Source organism: Piliocolobus tephrosceles, chromosome 12 (genome assembly GCF_002776525.5).
Source record: "Piliocolobus tephrosceles isolate RC106 chromosome 12, ASM277652v3, whole genome shotgun sequence".
Taxonomy (NCBI): domain Eukaryota; kingdom Metazoa; phylum Chordata; class Mammalia; order Primates; family Cercopithecidae; genus Piliocolobus; species Piliocolobus tephrosceles.
Genome location: NC_045445.1, coordinates 73,998,173 through 74,005,753, shown reverse-complemented (window position 1 = coordinate 74,005,753; position 7,581 = coordinate 73,998,173).

Here is a 7,581-nt window from a genome sequence, read left to right as displayed (position 1 = left end):
AATTGATAAATAATCAGTGCAAGAACACCGAAGACTCAAAAAGCCAGAGGGTCCTCCCTCCTCCAAATGGCTACATCACCTCTCCAGCAAGAGTTCAGGACTGGGCTGAGGTTGAGATGGCTGAAGTGACAGAAGTAGAATTTAGAATATGAATTAAACACAGACTTTGCTGAGCTAAAATAGCATATTGTAACCAAATACAAGGAAGCTAAAGATCACAATAAAGCATCCAGGAGCTGACAGACAAAATAACCAGCATAGAGAAGAAGGTAACCTATCTGACAGAGCTAAAAAAGACACTACAGAAATTTCATAATGCATTCACAAGTATTAATAGCAGAATAGGCCAAGTAGAGGAAAAAAATCTCAGAGCTTGAAGACTGTCTTTCAGAAATAAGACAGGCAGACAAGAATAGAGAAAAAAGGATGAAATGAACAAACCTCCAAAAAATATGGGGTTATGTAAAGAGACCAAATCTATGACTGATTGGTGTACATGAAGGAGATGGGGAGAATAGGACCAATTTGGAAAACACGTTTCAAGATATCATCCATGAGAACTTCCCCCAGCCTAGATAAACAGGGCAGCATTCAAATTCAGAAAATACAGAGAACCCTAGTAAGGTACTCCATGAGAAGATCATCAGCAAGACACATAATCAGATTCTCCTAGGTTTAAACAAAATAAAAATGTTAAGGGCATCCATAGAACAGGGAAAACCATCTCACGGACAGCAGTGCAATCAAACTAGAACTCAAGACTGCAAAATTTACTCAAAACCATGTAATTACATAGAAATTAAATAATCTGTTCTGGAATAATTTTTGAATAAACAATGAAATTAAGGCTGAAATCAATACATTTTTAAAAAACAATAAGAAAAAAGATACAACATAGCAGAATCTCTGGGACACAGATAACGCAGTGTTAACAGTGAAAATTATAACACTAAATGCCTATGTCAAAAAATTAGAAAGATCCCATATTGACAACTAAACATCATTATTTAAAGAACAAGAGAATCAAGAGCAAACAAATCCCAAAGCTAGCAAAAGAGAATACCCCAAATCAGAGCTGAACTGAAGGAGAGAGAGACATGAAAAATCATAAAAAAAAGTGCAAAAGATTAACAAATCCTGGATCTGATGTTTGAAAAAAAATAATAAAATAGATAGAACACTAGCTACACTGACAATGAATAAAAGAGAGAAGATCCAAATGAAAACAATAAGAACTATAAAAGGGAATATTATCACTGACCCCACAGAAATAAAAAGAACCATCAGAGAATATTCTATACATCTCTATGCATATAAACTAGAAAATACAGAAGAAACGAATGAATTCCTGGAAACCAGAAAGAAATTGAATCTCTGAACAGCACAATAATGAACTCCAAAATGGATTCAGTAATAAATAGCTTACCAATCAATAAAGGTCCAGAACAAGATGAATTCACAGCTGAATTCTACTAGATGAACAAAGGAGAGCTGGTACCATCCCTACTAAAATGCTGCTATAAAATTGAGAAGGAGTTTCTCCCTAACTGAATCTATGAGGCCAGCATCATTCAGAAACCAAAACCTTGCAGAGAAACAGCAATAATAACAGAAACTTTAGGCCAATATGCTTAATTAACATCTATGCAAAAATCTTCAAGAAAATTCTGGCTAACTGAATCCAGCAGCATATCAAAAAGCTGATTCACCACAAGCAAGTAGGCTTTATCCCTTGGATGCAAGTTTGGTTCAACATATGCAAAATAGTAAATGTGATTACTCACATAAACAGGACTAAGCACAAAGCCACATGATTAGATAATAATCACAACAAATAAAGAAAAGTCTTTTGATAAAATTCAACACCTCTTCTTCTTAAAAACTCTCAATAAACTAGATATTGAAGAAACACACCTCAAAATAATAACAGCCGTCTATGACGAATCTACAGCCAACATCAAACTGAATGGGCTAAGCCAGAAGCACTCCCCTAGAAAACCTGCACAAGACAAGGATGCCCTCTCCCACTACTCCTATTCAACGTAGTATTGGAAGTTCTGGCCAGAGCAATGAGGCAGAAGAAATAAAGAGCATCCAAATAGGAAATTCGGAAAGCCAAACTATCTTTGTTTCCAGATGACAAGATTTTACATCTAAAAAAACCCATAGTCTCAGCCAAAAAGATCAATAATCTGATAAACCACTTCAGTTAAGTCTCAAGGCACAAAATCAATGTACACAAATTACTAGCATTCTTATACACCAAAAACGGTGAAGCTGAATGCCAAATCAGGAATGCAATTTCATTCACAATTACCACAAAGAAAAAAAAAGCCTAGGAATACAGCTAAACAGGGAGCTAAGGATCTCTACAGCAAGAACGGCAAAGCACTTTTCAAATGAATAAAAGATGACACAAACAAATGGAAAATTATTCCATGCTCATAGATATGTAGAATCAATATTATTAAAATGGCCCTACTGCCCAAAGCAATTTATAGATTTGATGCTTTTTTAATTAAATTATCAATGAAATTCTTCACAGAATCAAAAATAAATAAATAAATAAATAAATGAATGTGAAAACAAAAAGAGCCACAATAGCCAAGGCAATCATAATGCAAAATAACTAGATTTGCAGTATCATGCTAGCTGACTTCAAACAATACTACAGGGCTACAGTAACAAAAACAGCATGGTACTGGCACAAAAACAGACACATAGAAAAATAGAACAGAATATAGAGCCCAGAAATAAGGCCACACACCTAGAATCATCTGCTTTTTAACAAAGCTGGCAAAAACAAGCGGTGGGGAATACTTTCTAGCCAATAACTGGTCTTTGAGTAACTGGCTAGCCATATTCAGAAGATTAAAATTGGACTCCTTCCTTACACTGTATACAAAAATTAACTCAAGATGGATTAAAGACTTATATGCACAACCAAGAACTATAAAAACCAGTTAAGACAACCTAGGCAATACAGTTATGAATATAGAAATGGGCAAAAATTTCATGATGAAGACACCAATAGTGATTGCAATAAAAGCAAAATTAAAACAGAGATTATGCACACCACCACAAAGAAACTATCAATATACTAAACAGGTAACCTACAGAATGGGAGAAAATGTTTGCTAACTATGCATTTGAGAAAGTTCTAATATCCAGCATCTATAATAAAACTTAAACAAATTTCCAAGAAAAAAATTAAAAAGTGGGTTAAAGTCATAAACAAACACTTTTCAAAAGAAGACATACACGCAGCCCAGAGGCATATGAAAAATAAATTCAATGTCACTGATTAGTAGAGAAATGCAAATCAAAACCGCAATGAGATACAATCTCACACTTGCCAGAATAGCCATTATTAAAAAGTCAAAAAATAACAAATGCTGGTAAATTGTCAGAGACAAAGGAACTCTTATACTCGATTGGTGGGTGTGTAAATTAGTCCAACCTTTGTAGAGAGCAGTGTTGTAGCTCCTCAAAGAAAGAAAAACAGAACTACCATTCAACCAAAAAATTATATTACTCAGTATATACTCAAAGGAATATAAGTAATTCTGTCACAAAAACAAATGCATGTGTGTGTTCATTGCAGCACCGTTCACTGTAGCAAAGAGATGGAATCAACCTAAATGCCCATCAATGGTAGACTAGGAAAATAAAATGTGGTATACATAAATCATGAAATACTATGCAGTCATAAAAAAAATGGGATCATGTCCTTTGCAGGGACATGAATGGAGCTGGAGTCTATAATCCTTAGGAAACTAATGTAAGAACAGAAAACCAAATACTGTGTGTTCTCACAAGTGGGAGCTAAATGATGAGACTACATGGACACATAGAGGGAAATAAGAGACACTGGGGATAACCAGAGGGTAGAGGTGGGAACTGGGAGAGAATAAGGAAAAATAACTAATGGGTACTAGGCTTAATATCTGTGTGATAAAAAAAAAAAAAAAAAGTACAACAAACCGTCATGACACAGGTTTACCTATTCCACAAACTTGTGCATGTATACTGGAACATAGCAAAAAAGTTTCAAAAAGAAAATCAACTGAATGTACAAAACTCACTGGCAATAGTAAGGACACAGAAAAACACAAAACACTGTAACACTGTAACTGTGGTGTGCAAACTAATCTTAAGTAGAAAAACTAAACAACTAACCCACAAAGAATAATGATTTACAACAACTTTTCAAGATATAAATGTTACAATAAGATATAAATAGTAAAAACAAAAAATTAAAAGTTGGGGGACAAGATTAAGACTTACAGCCTTTATTAGTTTTCTTTTTACTAGCTTGCTTTTTGTGTGTGCAAACAGGGTTAAGGTGTTATCATCTTTAAATAATGGAGTATAATATTATATTTGGAAGCCTCATGATAATCTAAAAAAAAAGCATGTGATGAATAAACAAAAAATAACAAGCAAGAAACTAAACCATACCACCAGAGAGAATCGCCTTCACTAAAAGGAAGACAGGAACAAAAGAAAGTAGAAAGAGAAGACCACAAAACAATCAGAAGTTTATCCTAACTTACCAATAATAAATGGACTAAATTGATAGAGTAGCATGGCTGAATGAATATATAAAAAAGACACAAGGACCTTTTGCCTATAAGAAATACATTTCTCCAATAAAGACACACATAGCTAGAAAATAAAGGAATGAAGAAACATGTGTCATACCAATAGAAAATGAAAGACAGGCAGAGCATCTATACACATATAAGACAAAATAGATTTCAAGAAAACTCATGAAGAAGAGACAAAGGAGGTCACTATATAGTGATAAAAGAGTTCATTCACCAAAAGGATACAAAAATGTTAAGTAAGTTTACATTCAGCATTGGAGCATTCAGATACATAAAGCAAATATTTAATTAGAGTTAAAGAGAGAGAAATAAGCATGAATACAATAACAGCTGGGTAATTCAACACCCCACTTTCAGAATTGAACAGATCTTCTAGGCAAAAAATCAACAAGAAAACATCAGCCATTATCTGCACTATAGATCTAATGAATCTCATGAATATTTACAGGACATTTCATCCAATGGCTGCAGAGTATACCTTCTTTTCTTCGGCACATGGATTATTCTCAAGGGTAAGCCACATGTTAGGTCATAAAGCAAGTGTTGTGACATTCAAAAAATTTGAAATAATATGAAGCATCTTCTCTGACCACAATGGAATAAAACTAGAAATAAAAAAGAAGATGAATTTTAGAAACTATACAAACACATGGAAATCAAACAATACACTCCTGAATGACCAGTGGTCTATGAAGAAATTAAAAAGAAAATTAAAAATTGTCTTCAAACAAATTAAACAGAGACATAACATACCAAAACTTATGGGATGTAGCAAAAGCAGTACAAAGTGAAAAGTTAATAACTCTAAGTACATACGTCAAAAAAAAGAGAAAAGCTTCAAATAAACAAGCCAACAATGTATCTAAAAGAACTAGAAAAATAAGAGCAAACCAAACCAAAAATTAGTAGGAAAAAAAGAAATATTAAAGACACAGCATAAATAAATAAAACTGAAATGAAGAAAACAATACAAAAACCAATGAAACAAAAAGTAGTTTTTTTGAAAAGTTAAACAAGATTGAAATACCTTTAGTAAGAATAACTAAAGAGAGAAGACCAAAATAAAATCGGAGCTTAAAAAGGAGACATTACTACTGATACTGCAGAAATCAAAAGGATCGATAGAGGCTACTATCAGCAACTATATGCCAATAAATGGAAAAATCTAGAAGAAATTAACAAATTCCTAGACACATGCAACCTACCAAGATTGAACTAGAAATTTTGTATAAATTTTTGTATTATGTAAGGTATGGGTCCAACTTTACTATTTTGCATGTGGATATCCAGTTGTCTCAGCCCAATTTGTTGAAGGAACTATAATTTTTCATTGTACGGTCTTGACACTCCTGTTGAAAATCAATGTATGGATTTCTTTCTGCATTCCTAATTCCATTCCATTGACCTGTATGTCTATGCTTATGTCACTATCATTTTTTATTACTATAGCTTAATAGTAACTTTTGAAATTTGAATGTATGTGTCCTCCAACATTGTTCTTTTTCATCATAGTTTTGAATGTTTCAGGTCTTTTGTAAGTAAATATAAATTGTATGGTTTTTGTTTTGTTTTTCTACTTTTCATTTGTACAAACTCATGGGACACATGTGCAATTTTGCTACATGCATAAATTGCACAGTAGTCTAGTAAGGAATTCTAAGTTACCCATCACCCATATAATGTACATTGTAGCCATTAGCCAATTTCTCATTATTCTCTCACTACCACCCTCTCACCCTTCTGAATCTCCTTTATTTATTATTCTGCTCTCTATGTCCACATGAACACATTTTATTTTTCTATTTAAAAAAGAAGCTGCAAACTTTTTATAGGGATTGAATTAAATCTGTAGGTTTCTTTGTAGAGTATTGCTATACACCAAATATAAAATTCTACTTCTCCTAACTGATTGATGTACCCCCACATCCTTGGCCAAGTCCATTCCAAAGCTAACCTGAAAATCTAGCTTAGACCCTCCTGAAAATCTAGTTCAGGGAGGGTCACACATACGTTATGCCCTCCTCTGGAATTCCAGCAAAGCTGACCAGTTTTAACATTTAAACAGAGATTTTAAGACTGACATAGCAGACACTTTTTAGCAATGAGACAACAAATTTCAACCTGGCTTTAATATAGTGTCTCATGAAAGATAGAAGGTTATGAAAGAAATTGAATTATTTTACCCCAAAATGTATTTCTTTGATAGGTACTACAGTGGCCCTGTAAAGTTGTCTCTTTTTGGGAAAATCTACATTCTGTAGAGACTTCTCTTCCTTTTCAGGTCTTTTCCCTGATTCAGAAGAAGACTAACTAAAGGTCTGACAACTTTGTAGATCTCATAAGTGTTCTGAAACTTGGTTTCTGAAGTCTTCATCTGCATGATAAAACCTTGGTCTTCATAACCTCTAATCTTTTTCTTTTTCAGATACAAGAATGTTCATCACTACTTTATTTTTATTATTCAAACATGCAAGAAGAAAATAAATGAAACGTCACAGTACATGAAAATATCTAAGTAAATTATACAGAATCATAAAACGTTGAACATGAAGACTAGAGACTTAGATGTTGGCTAAAATGTTAGGTGTAAAAGGAAAATTAAAAGAGTTCTGTAATTATTAGAAATGTATAAATACAGTCAGTCTGGAAAAATATACTTGAATGTTTTAGACGGCTTCTTTGGAGTAGAGACTAAAACACAGTGCTTTATCAGTTTTACTTTTCTGAATCTTCAGTAATGACATATTACTTTTAAAATTATAAAAATTTTATCTCAGTGTTTGAAATAATTACTGGTAAATCATGTATGAAATATGGCATAAGAACATGACTATAAAGAGAAATAATGGTATTAATACTCATAATTGTATTATGCTGGCATTGAAATAGAAAAGTCAGATACATTTAACATGTAGTGTTTCTGATTTTTTTTTAAATTATACTTTAAGTTCTAGGGTACATGTGAACAACA